The sequence below is a fragment of the Paramisgurnus dabryanus genome, chromosome 2, assembly GCF_030506205.2.
Source record: "Paramisgurnus dabryanus chromosome 2, PD_genome_1.1, whole genome shotgun sequence".
NCBI lineage: Eukaryota > Metazoa > Chordata > Actinopteri > Cypriniformes > Cobitidae > Paramisgurnus > Paramisgurnus dabryanus.
The window spans coordinates 29,915,549-29,938,233 of NC_133338.1; the positions used below are offsets into that span (position 1 = coordinate 29,915,549).

The 22,685-nt window shown below is 38.6% G+C and overlaps 1 protein-coding gene across 1 annotated transcript in view; it reads right to left on the bottom strand.

Annotated features, from left to right (window-relative positions):
- Window positions 1–16,015: 16,015 nt before the first annotated feature.
- The window catches only part of kcna4 (potassium voltage-gated channel, shaker-related subfamily, member 4), a 40,384-nt gene continuing 33,714 nt past the window's right edge, over window positions 16,016–22,685 (bottom strand). Inside the window, exon 2 of the mRNA XM_065267709.1 lies at window positions 16,016–19,574. The gene's annotated coding sequence lies outside the window, so the exon portion shown is untranslated. The remainder of the gene's footprint in view (window positions 19,575–22,685) is intronic.

The following is a 22,685-nucleotide window of genomic DNA, read 5'->3' on the forward strand; positions in this document are numbered from 1 at the left end:
AAGAGTTTTCAATCACTTTGTGGATTTGCACAGGGATTTTTACGATTTTGCATGTGGGGCATCTGTGACTCGCCTCAGTGTGGAGGGGTGGGAGGTGGATGAAAAAAGACTCAAAGAGAAAGAACAGAAAACTATATAGTCTATGCCATTAAAATAGCTTTGTACATGAGATACTTTGTGTGTGTAGTTTGAGCCTTTGGTGAATGAATTGGTATTCTAGTGTGAGGCTGAAAGAGAACTGCTCTGCTCCCACAGGAAACTGTTAGTGTCCCTCTTTTTTTTCTCTCTCTCGCTGTAAGGCTGAATGATATGCCCCATGACTGTGAGCTGCTCAGCTGTACGGGTCTGAGTGACAGCTCCCTCAGAGCGGCTTAAGCTTAAACGGCACAGCGTAACACAGTTCAACACAGCTCAACACAGCTCAGCTGAACACTACACTGCATACCACTTACCTGCACAGTCTAAAGTTAGATAGCACACCAAACACTCCAATGTCAACAAGCACTTAAGCATTACAGCTTTAAGTATAATTTAAAATGACACTTAAATTCAGAACTTGGATGCACTAGAATTGCATAACAAGGAATTGTAAAAATGTGCACCACAGCATGGGGGAAATCTGAACAAAGCTCCCTTTCAATAGGAAAGTATGACACTTATTCAGATAATCTTTAAACCTCCCTGCCAATCACACCGCATGCCTGCAAAAACCTTCACGTCGTATTTGAAACCTCTCCAGAAGATGTTCTCTGCATGCTGTCCCTGCTGCTCCATTTCTATTTTACCTAAATGGTCACACACGCTGTTGTCCCCAAATGAAATCAGATCATTCTAGGTCCTTTCAACTTCAGAACCAGAATATTCAGGGCCCTATTTTAACAATCTGAAACGCAAGTGCGAAGCGCAACGCGCAAGTGAGTTTGTGGGCGGATCTTGGGCGCTCTTGCTATTTTCCCGGCGTGAGAAATAACTCTTGCGCCGGGCGCAAATCAATAAGGGGTTGGTCTGAAGTAGGTTCATTATTTATAGGTGTGGTTTGGGCGTAACGTCAAATAAACCAATCGGAACGCTATCCAACATTCCCTTTAAACGCAAGGGCACAAGTTCCACGGCGGGTTGCTATTATTTTGACGGATTTACAAGGCGCACGCCAGGAGCGGTTCACAGCCGAGGAGACCCCCGTTCTTGTAAGAGCAGTCAAAGACAGAGAAGTTGTTTTGTATGGGGATAGGAGAAACCCGCCCAAATCAGCATATGTTAAACATAGTGATAGGTTAAACATTGAAATAGCCACAGTCTCATTAGCTGGCATCCCCAGGACGTTGCGCCAAGCGCTACAATGATGTCAGGAGACGGGGGAATCCCAAGCTTGCCAGCATAAATCGGGCACGCCGTGTAACGGGAGTTGGATCTGCCTCTACACAGACGCCAGCAGAGGACATCGCTGCGTCCACCCTCACCGCTGAAAGGGTTTGGGGGCTTTGAAATCGGACCCAAGAAACGCAAGCAAGGTCCAACCCCAAAGTACTCTTACAAATCAAGTTCATATACATTAAGGTTTCTTATGAAAACATTTTAATTATTATTTACATAAAATAAACGTAATACAGCCACATAACAAACTTATGAAAATATTTTAATCGTTATTTGCATGAGAATTTTTTAACGCAGCCGCACAATAAATAAAAGCTATCACCACAATGCTCACCACTATGATTCCCCTTATCTCGTGTATTAATATTTTTTAGTGTAACAATTTATGATTTGCAAAAATAACTGTTGCATCTGTGTAGATGTAGATGCAAAGTGTATGCGCGTTGTGCACGCTATACATTATGGTCAAGCATGCGCACTTAAAATAGCATAATGAACAACGCGCAACACGCCACTGACTTAAAACTTTTTTTTCTGGTCAGTGGCGCAATTGTTTTTTGAAACTGCAAAATAGCATCAGGGATGGTTTGCGCCGGAACACGCCTCTTTTTTTGCGCTGAACCGCCCAGGGAGCGCAAGTTCATTATAGTTTGCTGACGTGCGTCTGTTGAGGGAACAGCTGTGCGCCGGTGCAAAATACGAATGATACATGCGTCACTGACAAAGTCAATTGCGCTGGGTGCAAGATAAGGCCCTCAGTGTTAAAATCCATGCAGTCCAAACCTGACCCCGCACAAAAATATTTACCCTGCAGCTCTCATAAATGTCAGTTCATTGTATACATGAGGGTAAATTTACAGCTTGTTTGTGTTTGTGCTAGCAACTAATTGTAAAGATGGACATAAAATGTTATGCATGTTGCATTTATGTGTTATGTATGTGAATATAAATTGAAGGTAAGCTTTGAGAAGAATTCAAGGATGCTTTGCATTAATTTACCCACAATGCACGTGCAAAGACAATGACAACAAAATATATATTAAAGGGGTCATGACATGAGCAATCAAACTTTTCGACATATAAGGGATCTTGGTATCATAAATGCATTCTGCAAGTTTCATATCCTACTCATCAATATGGAAAGCATTTATGTAATTGTTCTCCGAAAAAAATGTGTGGATATGTGACTTCACAAGGTAGATTTATTTTCATATGACCTGCCCCTGCAGTGCAAGATACTACCTATTTTTACATTGTTCCATCGTTCAGGCACAGAAAAACGGAAATAGTTTGCGCCTGACAGAACAACACCACAGCAACATCCTCTTTGTTTGAGATTAATCAACTACGACACCACACAACATCTAGCAAGTGGATCCGAATAACCTGTTTACACTCACAATGAAATTGTAATAGCAGTAAAATGTCAGTCAAACGCTGTGCTGTTTCTGGCTGTGGAAAATGGTTCCAAAGAATCCTGACATAAGGAGCAACGATTCAGATTATTTTAACAGATTATCCTAGACACGCTGATCTTGAAATTTGTGTTTGTTCAGCGCATTTAACATTGATTGTTTAAAGACCATGGACAATACGATGCTGGCTTTGCTAGCATTTGGGTCTTCCAAAAGGTGTTTTGAACCCATCCGCAATCCCACGAACTGTAAGTAACATTTTCATTTACTATTACATAACTGCTTTTAACTGGTAATGACAGTAAAAGTTTAAAATAGTAAACTTTACTTTTGTTTACTTGCATATGTTTTCAGAGTCCGCCATGTTTCACCCATAGGTTCTTAAAGTAAAAACTCTCAAATCTGACTTTTTTTAATCACAAGACTAAAATAACAGAGTGGAAAAGGTATAAATTACTTTATTTTGAATATTTATTTGGCATTATTAATATAATTTAGTGTAATTATAATTAACCTCTTCATTACATCATGACCCCTTTAAAAAAAGATACAATTATAGTAAATATTTGCTTTATTACCTGCGTTTTTGTTTTCTATACATTTTTATATATTCAAATTAAACCCAGATTCCCTAATATGCTGTGATTTGCCTTTTGCCAAAAAAATGTATAATACATTAAAATTATTAGTAGCTTAAAAGTAGTGTTTTGTCTTTTTTGTGCCATATAGCTTATATTTTAAAGTTTTAAAGGGATAGTTTACCCGAAAATAAAAATGTGTTGTTTATTTACTCACCCTCAGGCCATCCAATATGTTGGTGACATATTTTCTTTAGTAGAACAATAAAGAAGATATTTTGCAGAAACTCCTGTGCTTTGTGATTCATGTAATGAAAAGTAAAGTCATGTAAATCAATGGTTTCCACCACTTTGAGAGTTATCTTGTGAAGCCAATGGATCTTTTTTTTTCAAGAAATTGAACGTTACTTACAGCAATATTAGCATTAATGGAGAGCCTCTGCCAAACATGAACACAATCTTCTTCATGTGATGTTTGGTAGCAGTTGGCCAACCAGCCTCTCAGTGCCACCTATAGAGCTGGAGGGTAAACCGCACTTCCTGTATTTCCTTCATGTGTATGGCCCTCTCCCAAATGGTGCACTTCATGTGGAATTTCGGTTCCTTGGCCTTAAATTGCGCATGCTCGCTTAGTCTACGAGTCCGTAGGGTGTCCCATCTGTCCCTTTTTACGCTTTGAAGTCTGCTCATCAGTGCCCCCTTTACACCCTTGATGCGGTCTCCAGCAAAGCCCGCACTGCAGCAGGCTTCGCGTACTTTACCAACCCAGAAGTCATTGCGAAAGAGCAATCAGACCAATCGGACGACGGAAGGGAGGAGTTCACACTAACGGGCGAATTCTCTTCCTATTTTCGGCGTGATGCTAGAGTCTGTCCCAAAATACGACTCCGGTCCACCCGCGTGGGCTCGCATCAAGGGTCCCTAAAGTCTGCACTCTATGATGTCATCAAAGTGTGGAGGAGGACCACAAGTCCGGAGTGTGCCATTTGGGACAGGGCCTATGTTTAGAGGGTGTGCATTGACGTCACTTTTCCATGTGACCACGGCAGAGCACATCCTGGTGAGTGGCAAACGTTCAACAAAATGGCTGGTTTTCATAGCGGCTGCTGCGAAAATGCCAGTAAAACTGACTATTATCAGCTTAAATTGAATTTAGTTGGACTTCATAGCAGATGTGGACAATACTTATCTACATTAGTTACATTTTCTGTGTGCTTAAGGTTGTTTGTCTTGGGAAAAATTTTACTTCACTACAGTCTAATGCATAGAATCATACTGTGTATTCTTTAATATTGCATATTAAAATTTATTTAATACCTAATTACATTAAAATTGTGTACTTTAACTTGAATAAAAGTATGTTAATGTACTAAAATATTAAATGTAAAACAAAAACTTGTATTTATGAAATATAATAGAGTAAAATTTATGACAATATGCTTTGGAATGTATGTTTTCCAAAGAAAAACACTGATTAAATACAAATACTTGAAAAAATATTTTTAAGTAGAAAGTAAAATATCTGCTTGATAGTGACCCCTGTCAAAAAAATGATTCAAGCCCTTCTTAGAAATGACACATTAAAATTGTGTTCAATTAATTTAAAATACCTCATTAAGAGCAATAAGAATATATATTAAATTAGTCTAACACAAAATGAATATGTACTATAATTTATTGATTTCTTTTTAATTGTGTTAACACAATTAGTTTGAGTTTGGGTTCTGGAAAAAGAATACAATTTTTTTTTATCTCAACCTTTTATCATGTTCAGTCCACTTAATCATTTTATGTTGGGACAACATGAATGATTTTTGTTGCTATTACTAACTGGGCCATGGATCTGTATTTCCCAGCATGCTTTGCATGCAACTACTTTTGGAGAGTAATTTTTTAATTAAGTGTTATTTTATGCATTTTAAGGGAAAGAGAAAGACTTACTAGTTTTTAATGTTTGTTTATCTTATTGATTTAGAAGCGTTTGTGTTATATTTTTTCAAATTGTTTGGTTACCATCGTGCAGAAGAGTGGCGCTTGTGGTTAAGTTGAGGATGTGACGTATGTCTCTCAATGAGCACTCACTGTGTTAATGCCTGTTTGGAGATCAGTCTCTTCTCACATGCTCATCCAAAGTATCATATGTTATTATTATTAGCATGCTAACATGTGCTCATGCTAATTATTATGATATATAAACGTTTTTATATAAATTAACTGCTTGAGTTTTTCAGACTACACTACGTTGAGTTATTGAAACTACAATAAATTGAGTTATTCAAACTACACTAAACTGAGTTATATAGACCAGTGGTTTTCAATCTTGTCCTAGGGGACCCACTGCCCTGCACATTTTGCATGTCTCCCTTATCTAACACACCTGATTCAGATCCTCAGCTCATTAAGGGACAGATCCATGAACAGAACTGAGTGTGTCAGTTAAGGGAGACATAAGGTGTGTTCGACTTCATGCGGCGCTGCGCAGACCGATCGGCGGCTGACTTGAAGCAGTGCATTCCGGTTAGTAACTTTGTCCGACTTCAGCTGGCGCTGCAGGCACGTGACTGTGTCATATGGTTTTTAAGTACCGCGAGAGCGTTTCGAGAGTAGCCGGCTAGCTCAGCAGGTGCAGCTTCTCCAGAGCGGCTGCACGGAGTTGTGATGACAACACAGTTTTACGTGATTGGTCGCCTCACTGATGACAACGATCACGTGCGTTTCAAGTTTAATCCAACCTTTAGTTCCACTAATAAACATTATAAATTCATGTTTAAAACAGGAAAAAACACTTTAATATGCTAAAATATGTTATATTGTGTTGTGTAATAAAATAAAAATGACAATAACAAACTCTATTGGTATTTTAATAATATAGGCTTGTTTCCCGTTATTTTCGGGTATACAGTATAAGCAGCAATTAAAATATTTGATATAAAATGTTTCTGGTTGCAACTTTTTATTAAAAGGTTTGTTTTATCAAATTCAGCATCTAATTCACTTCATTTGCGATTAAAAACAAGGAAACACGGCGCACACGTCACTACGGCAAACAGCAGGTGTCCGGCTTGTCGGCTCCGTCTTCAGTTCTTCCCTCGACTGCAAGCGGCAAACCTCGCCGATCGGTCTGCGCAGCGCCGGATGATCTCGAACACACCTATACAAAATATGCAGCGCTGTGGGTCCCCTAGGACAGTGGTTCACAAACTTTTTCAGCGTGTGGCCCCCCTTTTGTACGGTGCATTCCTTCGCGGCCCCCCAAAGAAAATTTGTGACAAAAAAACTGTTCTAAAACTAAATTATATAAAAAAGTAGTGTTTTGGTTAGTAGCCTTATTTTTTAGGTTTAATTACACAAAACTCATGATAAATTAATGTATTTCATAAAATGTCATAAAACTGGGGCCACCCTGGCACCATCTCGCGGCCCCCAGTTTTAAAACCACAGCCCTAGGACAAGATTGAAAACCACTGATATAGACTACACTAAATTGAGTTGAGGCAACTACATTTAATTGAGTACTGCCATCTACTTTAAATTGAGTTGGACAAACTCAATATATTTTAATTGTGTAAAGCAGTTTTTTATGAGTTAGGGGTATACATTCATATTGGATGGAAATCCTGCCCACAATTTAATTAATCCAATGAATTATTTTTTTTTGAGTGTAGCAACTTGTCAACCCACCTGTGTGGTCGGTGGACGTTGGCATGAACGATCAATTTACTTCTCCTTTTGGTGTTTTTTGGCAGTCTGTAAAACAATAGCTCCGAATTCTTGTACAGTCTCAACAGGTTTTTCCCATTTAGATGCTTTTCCTCGTGTTTCCCCTGATTTTACACTGTACACAAATTCTGCCACTCTGTCTCTTGTTGCTCAGTGGGCATAACCGCATTTACTTTCGTCGAAGGTAACGTCACGTCGCTTCTATATCTAAGAAGTGCACTTTATCCTTCAGCTCTATATGTGGCACTGAGAGGTTGGTTTGCCAGTCGCCACCAAACACCACAAGAAGAAGATCAGAAATTGTTGACTTTATACATTATATGAATCACAAAGTACTGTGGTTTCTGCAAAATGTCACCAACATATTGGATGGCCTGAGGGTGAGTAAATAAACAGCAAAATTTCATTTTTGGGTGAAATATCCCTTTAATCTAACATGAGTGGGCATTAATGCAAATTAGACATGACTTTTGGCTACTACTGTTTGCTGATCTCACAGCTATTGTCTGTTATGTCCAACAAACTTGCTTTTGGGAATTTTGTGACTTTGTCAGACAGAAACGTGCATAATTATGGAGCCTATATATAGTGTTTTTTTTCCTTTAAAACCTAATTTGATACCTTAATCCCTAGCCTGGCAAATCCCCACACTGCCACCTAGGATGATGAGGGCACAGTCAGGTCAGGGGTGTCAAAGCTGAAAATATCAGACTGACTCCTGCTGCTCAGGTTCAGCCCGGGCCCCGGATGAGTGGCAGAAGCCTTTGAGAGTGTGTGTGTGCATGTGTCTATGATGCGTTTGTGTGTCAGTCAGAGGCCTTTCCAAAAAGATCCAGTGCATTGTGTGCACTAAAAGGGTAAACTAGCGAATGGAAATATCTATTGTGGATGATTGACAGGTCCTGACACCCTTATATATCACTTTGTTGAACACTCATGGAAAATATACAATATGTTCATCCCCCAGGTCTAAACGGTCTACGATTGAACCGCTTAAGGGCAGCGCTTCTGCACGACTGTGTCCGCGCACTATTCGGAGGCATGAATGCCCCGTTCAGTCTCTCGTAATCAGAATAAATGCAACACGACACTCGTTCCACTATGAGAACAACTCCTCTGAATATACAGACTAGATGAATGTCTGCAGTTAGACATGACTAATAGTTCATTTTAACTTCATAAACTGAACAAATCCAATTATTCATGTTTGTAATGCTTTACCTAGAAGCGCTTTCTTTTTAATACAGTAACAGCGTGATTTTTCCAATAAAGCATTTGTATTTGATAGTGAATGAGTTTACCCTAGCCCATGGGTGCTCGCGTTTCTAAAATAAATATGTCTAAATCGACTTTGCATAAGAAGAAAGGGTTTCATGTGAATAGAACTTCTCTCCTCTTTTCTCTCCTCCACTTGTATTTTTGCTCTAGACAATTCACACTGGCAGTTTCCATGACAACAAATAGAAATTTCCCTTCACACCTCATGCGGGTGCATTTCACCGCCAGTGCATCGAAGACAGCGCCCGCCTCTCGCGTCACAAACTGTCTGTGCCATGCTCTTGTGCTCCAATTCTCCTCCTCCCCAGCCCCCTCCAACCCATGTCACTAAGCCTTAGCTCCGAGCCTCAGCCCGCTAGCTTTTTCAAGGCCTCACGCTGACTGCGAGGGCATACGTGTCATATAGAATCACAATCTCTGATATCTCAGAAGCTGCTTTGCTATTACAGGTTGGTTAAGATGTATCCCATGTATGGAGTTATTAGGGTTGAGAATGATGTCTGTAATTGCACAAAGTGACTGAGGATGTACTGTGTGCCCATGGCAGTGCATGCGTGCGTGTTACGGATGGCTGAGTACATGCAGTCTTACGTGTTCTGTGCTCTTACAATTCAATCGTTTCTGCATCAACAGTTCTCTTTCTCTCTGCCGGAGCATTAGGTCCATTCACTCTTTCATGCTCCTATTCTTGTTGATTCATTTTTTGTCTTCTGCACTTTTTCACAATTTTATCTCTTCCTCTCATTCCCATGGAACTGCCCCTTCTGCTCCATCATCCATTGTCCTGCTCATTTATTTTGGTCTCTTTTTTCCACTCTCTGCACCTCTCTCTCGTTCCTCTTATCTTGTTCTCTTTGTTTCGCATAGTCCTGAGGAGCCACCGTGCTGATCTAACATACATTCAGTGCTGCCGAAGGGACCCATTTCAAATGAAAGGCTTCTGTTGCCAAGACAGCAGATTTCCTCTCAGCAAATATTACTGGACGTAGTTATAACACATTTAAGTGTGAAGTGATGTTGTCAGCCCTTATTGTAAAGGAACCCAGGTTGATTCCATTTATAAACACACGTCAACACGTTATTGAACCTTGAGCTTTGACACATAAAAAGGCCATTGTAAAGCCATGACCCCCTGAACTCAACTTTTCATACAGATAGATGGGAATTTTGTGTTAATATTCACTTTGAGATTAGGCTTATTATTCCTTACTTGGAGAACGCGCAAAATATTATAAGAGCTACGGTATATTTTTTTGGATTTTTTTGAAGTTTTGTGTAGTTTTCTAACTTTGTAATTGTAATATAACAATAAACGTTAAATAAATGTTCTTAAAAACAAAGATTAAATCAAAGGATTATTTATTGTCTTCCTGCTATCTGCTTAGGGTCCTAGTTTTAAAGAATGTTTAATGTTTTATTACAGAAAAAACATCCACTGTAAAAATATCGTTGCCACCATACATTTTTTGTTGAGTCAACTCATATTTACAAGTCATGTCAACTTACTATAATTTATCTTAACAAGAGATGAGTTGCTACAACTTATAAAATTAAGTTGACTTTTTTTCAACTATATTTTATAAGTTATAACAACTCATCTGTAGTTATAACTAATCTCTAGTCAAGATAAATAATTGAAAAGAAAAATTTAAGGTAGCAAACTATTTTTTACATTGTAGTAGCTTTGAAAGCGAAATAACCGGTTGATAAAGTCCAAATAAAGCTGTTGTTAATTCTTGGAAACAGTCAGGAAGGCCAAACCCCTGAGGTGGGATAGGCAATATTCTTGGAATCAAAAACTTAACAGTCAACCAGGGCTCTGAACCGGTTCAAGGAACGAAAACGAAAACCGGAAACGAACGAAATTTTAACAGGAACAAAAACGAAAACTAAATCGAAATCAATTTTAATCGTTCTGAACAGAAACGTTTATTTAAAATGACCATTAACCGGTTAATAACGTTATTTTATCGTTTTCTTTAATATTGTACTTATCAGTGACCAATCATGATTTGAACAGTACAACATGTGACTTTGACGCATCAAGCGTGAGTGACTTTGACAGACACATAGCGTGAGTGAAATGCCTGCGCAGCAGTCATCAGCCGTTTCTCAATATGCGTTCTTGTCTGTACTTGTGTTCTTGTGGACTTGTGAAACGTCATCAGTCGCGGCCCAAGTACTGTTCCAATTCAAAGTTCGCATCAAGCCCAAGTTCACATAAAATCCCCGGATGTGTTCTTGATCCGCCCATTTTATCGAGGATGCATCAGAGGAGACTTGTGTGGACTTATGACAGCGAAGTTTCCCAGAATGCATTTCGCGTCAGGAGTTCGTTCTTCCGAGTCTGAACTTGCAAGTTCGAACTACGAAGGACACAAGTCCGAGTTTGGCGTACTTGGTTTTGAGAAACGGCTAGTCTCCGGCCCGATAGCATTTGTCTTAAACAACCACAAAGCTACCCATCAAATGTTCAGAGGTATGTTTAAGTTAAAACTTGCTTGGAAATATGAAGATGCAAACTGTAACTCAAAAAACCCAGGGGACTTATACCACTGTCAATTACTTTTTAGATGGGTTGCCACCAAGAAATTCCTTTTCGTTATTATTCGTTAGTCTTAACAAGTCTGTCTGCAATATTGAAGGATGTGGGGGAGAAGTACAGTAGCCGGGAATCACTGAGGTAACTTACAGAGGCACATTTAACACAAACATCCAGCAGAGTATGCTGCGGTTTCAACCAGTAAAAGACATGGTTGAAAACGGGTCGTTTTTTTCAGCTGTTTATACTTAAAATGAATGCAGGTATTTCTTTTGTGGTTTTAACAATTAATGAAATGTTGAAGTTTAGTTATATCATGTGTTATGTTATTATTTTTGTGTGAAAATTAGTCTGTATGCATGTATTTGTTAAAGTATAGCCTGAATTAAAATAACGTTATTAACCGGTATTTTTTCTAAGTAAACCGTTTTCGGAACGTAAATGTTCAATGAGGAACGTAAAAACGGAAACGTTAAAATATCGATTCTGCTCGGAGTGAAACGATTGATAATTTTTTTCGTTTTTAAGCCCTGCAGTCAACTAGTTATTTTCATTGTTAAATTAGCTGTAAATCATAAAATTAATATGTGACTGGGATCGCCTGAAGAAATTGGGTTCGGCTGGATTAGGACATTTAGAGGTGTGTTAGTTTCATACTTTATATATATAAACCAACCCAGAGTGTTAAAATAACACTGAATCAGTGAAATCTGTTGTATTCTTCTAGACACTGCTGTGTTATGGGGTGCAAAATTAAGTGCAAAAATGAAGAGTGCAAAATTAAGTCTAAAAATGACCAAACACACCTGTAATCTAAGGGCTGCTGTTGGTGATGTGACAATAAAGTCATTTGATTTGATGATAACATCATGGTTATCAGCATCAACAAGCAAACAATATAATTTTGGCTTCCTTGGCTGTAAAAAAAACTAGCTAAAGGAAAAACTAATCACTATTAGGGTGACTATGTTTGTTAACAGCAGGTGTTCATTATTAACATTTGCCCTACAGTATCATATCATGTTATTTGGGTAACATTTTATTTTGAAGGTTCTGTTGAGGAAGACTGCACGGTACATGTCAACAAGCTCTCATTAGAGTATTATTGAACTGTTTGCTTAATATCTGCTAACACTTTATTGTGATGATTCTCCACAGGATATTCTACTTTCAACATTTAAGTAAGTGCCAACTTTTAACCCCTCAGAGTCGAATACTAAACTAAAGTGCGATTTATAGTTCTGTGTAGGACCTACACCTACACTGTAAAAAATGCATAGTATTTTTGTCAAATCATCATATATTTCTTAAATTACTTTAACTTTAAAAATTAAGTTAAACAATTTCAACTTGATTTTAAAAGTCATGTCAACTTTTCACAACCCAAAATTTAAAATAGTACACTTTTAGAACTGATGTGTTAAAAACAACACACTACATGCATTGTCCCATAATCACTGTTACTTTTAACACAACTTGTATTTTATTTTAACACAAAATGACACATAATGTGTTAAAATCATAAAAAATTAACATATCCTATCTTAAAGTGTAGGTTGAATTGACTTGCAAAACCAAGTTGTTTTAAGTTGTTTACCTACATGCAACTCTCCAAAAATGTAACAATTGGTCAGTTCTATGCAGACCGCAAGCACTGTGATTGGTTCACGAGCAATATTTAACTAAAGCTGCAAAAAAGTCACTGTCTACCTCAATCACTGCTGATGCTAATATGCTCCAACAGCGTATAAAAAGCTTTTTCTTCTTTTGCTTTACCTTAATATTGGGTACACTCAAGAAATGTTTGCTAAATAGCACTAAAAGCCCACCCATCATTATAGGGTCACCGTGATTTCACAAAGTAAGATGTGATCATGGATTAACATTTTTTGTTGGTCTTGGATGAATATTTTAATCAAAGAAAACCCAAATTACCCCATTCACTCAAACTCTATCCGATTTTTTACCCCTCAAATTAGTATGAAATAATAGTTTAAAAGATTTTTTTTTAAAAGCCTCTAACCCTTAAGATTACTAAAGATGATAAATAAAGATAACTAAAGATTCTAACCATCAACAAGGTAAAAAATAATTCACACGCAGAGACATGGTTTCTCAATCCAAAGGCTGCAGCCTCCAGAGATCGCATTTGTAGGCTGCATATGTCTTTAATACTTTAAGAATATTAACAATTATAAAGTTGACTATTATTCTTAGTTAATCGTAAATTGCTTATGACTTGCGAATGTAATGCTCAGTTAACTTAAATAAGCCAGACTTGATGACGTATGCAGCCTGCATATACGACCTCCGCATTGACTCGTCTGTTAATCCCTCGAGAAATCAGCGTGAGATGCACTTGAGAGTTTACATTTATTTCAGACAGAAATCTTTTGGATTAGTTTATTGCAAAATTGGGACAAATAATAGACCATATCGCTTTGTGGCAGTGCAGCACAATAATTTTAAATTCATGTAGCATTTTAATTTTGATAAAAACCAGTAAGCCCCTAATTTATATTTTTTGCTTAATAGCGGGTTCCTCAATGCTCATAGGAGGTCCCTGACCACCCCAGCCCCCCTTCAATTTGAACACTGTACGGCAGGGGTCACCAATCCTGGTCCTGGAGGGCCAGTGTCTCTGCAGAGTTTGCCACTTAATTAGCTGCTTCAAGTGTGTTTGATTAGGGTTGGAGCTAAACTCTGCAGAGACACATTTATGGTTCTACAGAGCACAATATGGTTCTACAAAGATAGGTGCTACAGTATATGGCACTCAGAATTGGTTCCCCTACTGTATCTTTACGAGGCAGTGAACCACTTTTAGTGCTATTTAGCATTGTTTGTTTTTAGAGTAAATATACCAGTGGACATTGCCTACTAGGGATCTGCGTGTGTAATTGCATGTCGTCTCAAACAACGACACAGGAGTATAAATGAAAGTCAACGCATTGCCTACGGCATAGAGGGTATGGCCAGGTCTTATGCAGAACAATAATTCACTCTTAATACTTTGAGTTTGTTGACATGGAGGTGCAGCATATTTGTAGTCAACAGAATGGTTAAAGGGGACCATTAAAACACAGTGCACAAACATAAGTTTCATTAAACAATATTAATTAAAAAGTTTCAAAATTTACTGATCACAATAAGAATGTACTGTTGCAAAAATGAATTTCAGCTGTATTTTATAAATGATGTTAAACACAATTGATCCTTCCCTTAATTGCTGTCCACAGGGGAAAATGATTTGCCCAGTCTTTATCAGCATAGGACTTTGAGAAAATCAAAATTTTGATTATCACTTGATTGCTTTAATTGGATATGAATCAAATGGCATCTGGGGAGACCCTGGGAAAAGCTCTGTTAATTATGCTGCAGAATTCTGATGAGGAAAGGGCACAATAGAGAAGCAGGAAAGAGATTGGACATTATCTGAAGATGAGGTGGAGAAACCTAAGAACTACAGGATTAGAATGAAAGTTCAGGGCGCAATGTAGAGAGAGAGAGGTTAAAGGAAACTGTTGGAGCGTAAAATGGGGTCGAATTTCTATGGATAGTAACGGGCCGGGCATTACATTTCCAGCGCTGGGCTGGGGAATGGGATAAGGCTAGCCGTTTATTGCTGCGTTCTCTGATAGTGTGAAGGCTACAGAATGCCCACCATGTGCTTGGCTATTGTTCTGTGTCAGGTTTAATGTTTCAACTTTGAATGATGTGGCCTATTCCTGGAAGAGAGCCACAAGCCCCATCTCAAAACCATCAAGACTGTCTTTCCGCCATTAACGTGTAATAAATATAAAAAAAATGTTTCCTAGTCTTTAACAAAACCCAGCTAAAGTCCTTTTTTTTGTATTCGACTTAAAATCATTCTGCATAATCAGTATATTTAATATTGACTGAGTAAGACCATGCCAAAAATGAAAATGAAATCAATAATTAAAATTACATTTTGATGCTCCTATGGAGTGACCTTGCATATGTACGATGCAAATAGCATCGTGCCACTCATAACACATAACTATCTCACTCTTGTGCCAGTCACCATAAATGAGCGTATGTGCCTTGACTGTTCCACCCAGTGGTAACAAACATGCTTGGACACGGCTAATGCGAATGTGACATTCGGTATGTCGAAAATGTTATGCAAGCGTGATGATGCAGACACGGCGAGCGTTTATGAGTTTGTGCTCACGGGTACGCTTGTTGCCTCAAGTGACTGCTAAGACGGAAACCTCACAGACTGTTTTGGGTCCTTGGGCAAGTTCACCCCATTTTACAGACAGCAATGATGGGCGCTGATCTATAAATATCAGTGCTGATTTATACCCTGTGGCCGGAGCTCGGAGTCCACAAACACTGACCTTCAAGGTGGAATGCAAACACCCAAAGACAAATCTGTCTCTTTCCATGTCAGCTTCTGCAGTTTACAATAAATAAAGAAGCCTAGAGAGAAAGGGGCGATCTATAATTAAAGTAGAAAGGTCACCTACCCTGTTACCTGTTGACTCTTGTCCGCCAGCCACCGGTGACTTCTCTGAAGTCAAACAACGGCAGAACATAAGACTGGGACTAGGTAACACCTCGTGTATTTTGGTGCGCTGGTGTGGACAAGCGAGTTTGTGGAAAAGGACTGCATCAGCATTAGAGTGTTATTGCGAGTGTGAAGGTGTTTACATTGCTGCATGCAAGCGCATGTGTGTGTGTGCGCGCAGTGCAGGGAGCGTAGGGCTATTTTGTGAACGGGGTGTGAGCTCACACACATTGTCTTCAGAGAGAGTTCAGCTCCTGTGTCTGGAGCTTTTCCAAGAGTCTAGTCATTGTTCCATCCAGCTTCCATTTAAAATATTTAAACTGTGCCGTACATGAATGACAGGTGGATCAGGTGTCAAAAATGTTCTGCAACAAATGTCCCATATAAACGCCTTGCCCTTCGGTCTCAGGGTACGGTGAACAACTTGATAGATACCTACATGAGCTTCTCTCACACACATAAATGAGAGCTAATATAATGACAGCTGAGTTTATGGAAAGACATTAGATGGACGATCAGATAACTAAATGATTCATTCAAAAATGCACACAGAGTAGAAAGATAAAAATGGCCTTCTTTGTTTTTATTGAATATATTATATTTTCTGTATTTTTTTATTTTATTTTTTATTTTCAACATTGCACATTTCCATCACATCATATTGCTGCCTACAAAATGATATGCATGTAGAAAAATCCAGAAGGTTGATGAATTAACCCCTTAAAAAAAAATGATACAGGGTCTCCAATATACAAAAGTAATAAATAACACAAACACATATTCAATCAGGATGCAAGTTTTCAAAACTAAAGCATCATGCAGAAGGAAAAGGGCAAGCCCGTCCAAAACTTACATGAATTGAGGAACATCTGGTTATTTATTTACTTCTTTCAAGGGGAGGTTTCTATACACTTTCCTGCCATTCCGATTGTTTATCATAAGAGTACAGACTCACCGAGCCCATCACCCTCTGCCTATTTTTTGGAGTTAAGCCCAACATACACCAACGTACCTCTCATCAACGGAGCAGAATTAAACAATCGACTACAAGAATGATCCAATATTATATTCTCATTTCTGACCTTTCGTCTTAATTGGCAGAAATGGTCAGTAAATGTTGTCTTTGTGTGTAATTGTTTTATTCAGCGACCTGTAAGTGAGAGGATAAAGTGATGTATGACTGACAAAATAAGTAAAGTGATCTGGTAACTGAATGAGATCTTTCTCAGTCATCAATGTTCTCCCGCGGTTTCATTACTGTACGGTGACAAGGGTGAGCAGCCAAGTGTTACACTGGTAACTCTATCCATTACAACACTTTACAAAAGTGAAAAATGCCTAATTATGGTTCTAAAAGATTTATCTATGCTCATTGAAATCCATTAACAATGAGCTGACTGTAGTCACTTCTAACAAAGTACAATATTTTCCATGCTGAAAGTGAAGCCACAATTTTTTGTTTGTTTGTTTAAACAGTACATCAAATATCACACTGGTATACTAAGATTCTTCTCCGGGTACTGTATGATTGCTATATTTCCCATAGATTTGACTGAATGCCATTAGGAAAGTGACCGTTTCCAGTCGGACAGCATCTATCAGAGATTTCGATTTCTTCATTTCATTATGTTTTCCTGTGTAAATTAAACAACATCAGTTTAGCAAACCGAATAGGCCTCCGATATGAAAGCAAATGTGAGAAAGTAATCAATTGATTAAATCAATGAGAGGACGTGCTGATATGTTTATCTCTTTCGCAGGGCAAAGCTTCCTCTTTTCCTCCAACCCCTGACCAGTCGGCACTGGCAGAGCATCTCCATGGTAACAAAGTCTCCTCACGGTTGGCTGATAATTCTTGGCTGTTGACTCGGTGTATAAATGAAAGAGCCATGCTCATCGCATTGTGGATGTTAAGGAATTCTTTTGTTCTTAAATGTAAACCATTCCGATCCACTGTATCAAGCACAGAGCAACGTGTCATTGTGACATCATAATATCACATATTTACATGCGGATCTGCGACATGTGACATGACACGATGCTCTGTGTTTAGATGCCTCATGGTGTCCATCCACCTGATGATCTTGGCTTCAGTACTTAGCAAGTTGTCCTCCGCTACAGAGTCTGATCGACTAACTAACACACGCTAACAAAGAGAGGGAGCTGTGGAGAGTCTGAAACTGGCAGGATCAGCTTTCACAACAATCAGGAATTATAAGAACAAGAGAAAACAGGGCTGGGGAATTGAGAAGGCTAACAGTCAAAAAGTAGATCTGCCTAAAATGATGTGCGACCTGGAGGACACAATAAAATAGACATCTGATTATGTACATATGTTGTGTTTCATGTGCATCTATTTTTACCAGGTCTAAATTTTGTAAGGAAATAAAGAGGTCCGAACACAAAACATAGACTTTCAGGGTTCAACTTTGGTTATATAATATTCAAGGCTAGTTTTAAAAAAATAGATAGTACACTTCCATATAACTTTGCATACAGATTACTTGAATGTATTTCCATGACAACAAAGCAGCTGGTTCATTCTATAAATTGTTCATGTTTATATTCTAGAAGTTCTTATAGACCACAAATCTTTTATCCTTAAATAAAATTCTGACATGTCTATTCAGAGTAGATTCAGACAGATACAAGGACAAGAAAGACATACGGACAGTCAGACAAACCGACAGACAGACAGAAAGAGAGAGAGAGAATAGAATTGTGTGCATAAGCTCAAGTCTGCATGCTTGGTTGCATGTCAGATAGGCAGGGATGAAAATAAAAAGCCAGTGAGTCAGAGAAAAAAAAAAAGAAACAGGAGTGGGAGGTAAAACGAGGGACAGAAGTATTGTGGGGCAGTCATTTTCCGAGGGAGTACATCTTTGTGTTTTTGTCTCACGACACTAAGAGTATTAGTTCACCGGGAATATGAGACGATCTCGTAGATCTGTTTATATGTGGCTTTATTGTCAAGCTGTCGGTGTGGGGCTCTGTAATTTGCAGTCTTCTGTTTGAGGCCACTATTTATAGAGGGGATTGCAAAAGAAGGGAATTGAATTGCACTAACAAAATTCCCAGTTAGCATTGCAATACTCTTTAGAAGTGCATCGGTGCTCTTTGTTATTCGTATTGCACTGAAATGATTAGCAATATTTATCAATCCAACTGTAGATGTTGGTCTAAATGGGACGTTACTGATATATAAAGTGGATGCAGACTCATATGACTGCTTAGAGGAGCAGATTCGCCTCACCATCTGAGCACTGGGCATCAGTCCAGTGATGCACCGACTCACATCAACCAGCTGTCCACCAAACCTGATGGTAGTCACAATTCTCCCCCTCTACTGTGTCATACAGCTGCAACTTGGAGCCACAAAAGCCACCAAGCGTTTTACTCTTCCGGTTTTTAAAAAAATATAGGATTTGGATAACAAGCTACTCTCGTCTAAAAGCAGATGATTGTAAATTATCAAAGAATTGCGGTCCTGCAAAACCAATGAAGGGAATGTGATTTGACCCTGCACTCAAACTGTAAATGTGTGACCCTGGAGGGCGTCCAGACTGACATCATTAAACACTGCCACTGAATTTCTTCATTCCAGCTGGCAGTCTTTTGGTTTAGGAAATGAAAGGAGAGCAAACTAAATGGAAGAGGCTGCCATGGAGAAATGTTCCCTTCACTTATATGTAACACCTTTTACCAGACCTACCCAATAGAAGCAAGTAGCAATATTACACCCAAACAAATATTTCTCTATAATAAGAAAATATTCACATCTGTTCTTGCAAGACACAGATCACTCTTAAAGAAGAAAATGAAAACCTGTCAAGCTATTTAAGAAGTCTCCTGCTGCAGGTTCCTCTACATGGAGATGTAGTGTACTGTGTCTTTAAGGCATTTGTTGGGGCGGGTCTTAAACAGTTTGACACCTGGCTTGATGATGGACTTCCTGTCTTACTGCTCGTTGGAGAGGCTGCAGTGTCTGCTCTCATCTGATGTCCAGCGGTGGCTTCGATGACACCAGTGTCAACACTGTCCACTGACTGGTAGTCATGGCCATTCATCTCTGTAAGCTACTGTAGGAGTCCAAAGGCTGACGGAAAAGTCTCTCGCTGGCAAGACTCGCAACTCTGCAACCAAACAGAGAAGAAAAGAGTAGTTTAGAATGGATCGGGCAGGTTCTAGATTGACAATTGTTTTCATGAAACTCATGTGTTTAGATAGAGATAAATTCACGGTGGATATGCGAGTTTGTAAACAAAGAGCTTAGATGCAAAACTCGCTAAGTGCATCTGACATATTTTTCTTGTAAATTATAATTTTTTATCAAAAAGTTTATCAACTCTTTGTTGGTTTCTGCCCCCCAAAAAAACTGTATTTCTGAATGGGCTGAGGCTGGGATTTAGTGTATTTTAAGTGTAAGTATTTGATGAAGGTATAATGTGTGCCGAGAGCATTTGATTAATATTATTATCTCATTTTTGATAGAGGTGGTATTTAGCGGCCTTTGCATCGGAGCTCCTTAATTCAATACACCTGGAAATGTGCTTTGATGTGGTCAATCATATGATCATTCACATGCTGCTGTGAATATGGGCTAATTCAAATGTTTTCAATTTTATTTATATCAGCTCCATCTCGCTGTATTGGAGCGATGATAAATTATTGTTTCCGTTAATACTTTATATCATTTCAGTTGTGAAGGTGTCAATGTTTAAAATGCATACATAAAAAGCATCTTCACAAATGCAGATTAACGTGTAGCGTGTTACCATACAGTGCTTTTCATTGGGATGTACAGAATGATCTCTGCACTGATTCCCTTTCATAACCTCAGACATTTGGATTTAGATGGCAATTAAATTACCACACGACGTTGTTGTGTCAAAAAAAACAGTAGGTAATTGTGATGGGAATTTTTAAGGTGGTTGGAGAAAAACGTTCCCTTATTGGAAATAGCGTAAAGTTTAGATTGAATGAACATATTATGTAAGGGATAATCCATGGTAGCCATGCATTAAAGGGTTTTAATGCACGACGTAGAGGCGAAGAACCACCCGACGCGTAGCCTCTGCGAAGTGCATTAAAACCCTTTAATGCATGGCTAGCCGTGGATTATCCCGCTTATACCTTGGTTATTTGCCAAGTTAAAGCTGTAATTAATGTTTACAGTGTCATTTTTTAACAGACTGGTAAAAATGACGGTCATTTTCTTAAGTTAAGGCTCGCACTCCGTCCGCTTTAAATAAAGTAGTGCCATTGCATTGCTTGTATTTAAATGAATTATCACATTTATTTAAATTCATTATTAAAAGAGAGAGACCCCAGGGAGAGAGAGAGAGAGAGAGAGAGAGAGAGAGAGAGACAGACAGACAGACAGACGCACTCACGTCTCGCTCGCTCGCTCTCTCTGCAAGTTGAACTGTGTTACTATGGTTACCAATGTTTATAGTAGCGGATTAATTTCTACCTGTAATCAAACTGACTGGAACTACCTGTGCATTAAACGGTTTTAATGCACACCTTCCAGCCAATCAGAATCGAGTATTTAAACAGACCATGGTATAATTCTATTTAATAAACATAAAAAAATGCTATAGAACTTATGAAAAGACAAACCTTTATTATTTTTTTGAACATAAACACACATTGACAGAGAGGTATACAATATTGTTAACATGTCAAGTTTCTGTATAAATTCTGTTTTGTATAATTGTGTATAAATGTTTCATGGATATGTAACTGAGTATTCAAAGTGTTTTTTACGTAATACAGCCAGCATACAGTATCAGTTCTGCCAACTGTTGATAAATACCAGGGTGACGTTTCATTGTGTGCTTAAATAGCCATGTTGTGGGAAAATACGTCATCAGTGTCCCAATGTGTAGTGAACCAGTGTTCTCCCTACCAATGCCTGAACTCATTCACATAATATTTGATTCACCATCTAGGAAATGGGTCGAGACATGAACTTTCTAGAATAAAAGTTTGCTTTTTTACAAAAACTGTGTTCCACCTGAGCAGTAATGTAGTGTGAACATTCGCTGGTGGCAACTACCCAATTGCAATTTTGGGGGGTGTTACCGATTAAAATTTATCCAACTTGTTCACTTTTTACAGTGCATAGATCAAAACAGTTTTCACTGCATTATGTAATGGAGAAAGATAGGGCCACTGGCATGCATAAAGTACCAACATGGGCGCCAGAACCGTTATATGTGGGTGGAACAAAACCCACCAACCTTCTAAGATCAATGATTATGGATCCACTCACTTTTTCTCTAATTTAGCGCACATATGTCTGTTCACTTGTCAGAGCGCCTTGAGTCAAATCCATTCCACTAGAGAAATGCCCTAATAAATTATACTCTGTTACTTGACTTCCAAGCTGCTGCTTCCTCAAATCCATTCTACTTGGCTCATTTAGATTCCTCCAAATTAAACTCCATGTTTTGTTTTCACTACTTTTGCCAACTGTATTCCATTGACCCAACAAGGTAAGCAAAGATGGCATCTACTCCAGTAAACAATTTGGACACACCCACATTTTTTTTGTATCCGACGCCCATGAGTACCAATGTCCTTAGACATTGTTGGAGAGGCTATAGGTGTTTCTCAATGTCAATGATACTTCCTTGGCAGGACTGGTCCTTACAAGTCACTTCCTTCAGAGGCTAGGCGAGGCTCCATTTTATTCATTTGGAAAACACGTAAATGTGCCCATAGGATTGTGGGTGATTTCAGTGTTTCACATGCATCTTTTCCTGTATATGGGATATTTCTCAAACGAATGACTCAGTCTTTGGTTAAAATTCTGAGGATCCTCGACATTGAAACAATCCTTCGACAGATGTCGATGACGTAGCAACGTCAAAATTTTGGCTTCCTTCCTTGACATTGGGAAACACCTACTGTTTAAGCTGTTTAAGGTGCTACACAAAGGTCAGCGCCAACCCCTGTTTGGCCCTTTATTTGTTCAATTCAACTTTATTTGTATAGTGCTTTATTTCACAGTTAACATTGTTACAAAACAGTTTATAAAATAGAATCTACATAAACTCTGCATACATTAAACACAGACAAATTAAACATAAAAAAAAAACTACAAAGAAAATGTTCAAAAAGGAATTCAGGATGGCATTGTATGAAGTCCTTTCATGGACCGATGTCATCTTCCACTGCTTTTGGGTCATCTGACCTCTTTATGTGCCTCATATATGGTCCTTCTATCTATGGTCTTG